This window comes from Octodon degus, unplaced genomic scaffold, assembly GCF_000260255.1.
Source record: "Octodon degus isolate 3935 unplaced genomic scaffold, OctDeg1.0 scaffold00284, whole genome shotgun sequence".
Classification (NCBI taxonomy): Eukaryota; Metazoa; Chordata; class Mammalia; order Rodentia; family Octodontidae; genus Octodon; species Octodon degus.
Genome location: NW_004524860.1, coordinates 1824146 through 1825767, shown reverse-complemented (window position 1 = coordinate 1825767; position 1622 = coordinate 1824146).

The following is a 1622-nucleotide window of genomic DNA, read 5'->3' as shown; positions in this document are numbered from 1 at the left end:
TCTATACCTTTCTGTAGTTGTTTCTTTACTGCCAACGCTATTATTTCTGAGATATCACACTGGTGTGTGATTTCCAGTTTCCTCAGTGCTAGTGTCTTTTGTAATTGTACTTGGTGCACTTGTGTCCTGAGACTGCATTTTGTTCCCTTTCTTTGTCATTTTGTATACCACTGTCTTCTGACCTTTGGTGTAGAGCTTAGATAGAGTTAATATGTTAGCACCAGGTCTGAATCTACGGAGTTCAGATTCCTCCAGGTGGGTGTTGTTTGGATCTGGCTCCTTGCTCCATTTTTTTCTGCTGCAGCCATTAGAGTTGAATGCTTTATTTCTCTCTGGCAAGATGTTCTGCTCCTGAATCAGCTGGGTGAGTCTTTCCTCTGGCCTCTTTGCAGAGAGTTCTGCTGAAGGGTTCCATGCTGGGCCTGCACTCTGTGTTGAATGAGAATCCTTGGGCCCAGGTGGTCTCAATCACTCACCAGGCCTGTGCTCTGGGCCTATTCAGGATCCTACGGGCCCCGGGTCATCTCAATTACTTGCCAGGCCTGTGCTTCTGGTCTTTTCAGGATCCTGTGGGCCCTGGGTCGTCTCACTCCCACGCCGGGCCTGCATTCTGGGTCTATTCAGAATCCCTCAGGCCCTGGGCAGTCTCACTCACTCACCGGGCCTATGCTCTGCATCTATTTAGGATCCCATGGTCCCCGGGTCATCTCACTCACTCACCGGGCCTGGGTTTTGGGTCTATTCAGGATCCTGCAGGCCTCGGGTCACCTGACTCACATGCAGGACCTGTGCTCTGGGTCTCGTGGTTTGATTTTTGTTCATGAACTCTTTGCTTGCCCCCATGTCTTCAAGAGTTCCTCCTACTTTCTTTTCCAGGAGATTTAGTGTTTCTGTTTTCATGTTTAGATCTTTAATCCATTTTGACTTTAGCTTAGTGCATCGTGATAGAACTGGATCAAGTTTTAGTTTTTGGCATATAGAGAGGCAGTTTTTCCAGCACTATTTGTTAAAGAGGCTATCTTTCTTACAGTCAGTATGAGTATGTTTGGCCCCTGTGTCAAAGATATCAAGGTTGAGTGTGTTCGTCGAGACCTCTGCATCTTCTAATCTATTCCATTGGTCCTCAGGTCTATTTCGTTGCCAGAACCATGCTGATTTTATCACAGTAGCTTTGTAGTATAATTTCAAATCAGGAATTGTAATGCCTCCTGCTTTGTCTTTGTTGCTCAGGATTGCCTTTTCTATTCTAGGTCTTTTCTGGTTCTAAATAAATTTTAGAAACGATTTCTCTAGAATTGTGAGGTATGTTGTTGGTAGTTTGATAGGGATTGCATTAAATCTGTATAATAATTTTGGTAGTATGGCCATTTTCAGTGTTGGTTCTTCTTATCCAGGAGCAGGGAATATCTTTCCATTTTCTGAAATCCTCTATGATCTCTTTTTTCAGAGTGCTGTAATTTTCATTGAAAAGATCTTCACTTCAAGTCTTGCAAGAAAACAAATTCCAACCCAGACTGATCTATCCTGCAAAACTATCTTTCAATTATAATGGAGAAGTGAAATATTTCCATGACAAAGAGCAACTAAAGAATTTCATGATGACAAAGCCAAGCCTACACAGA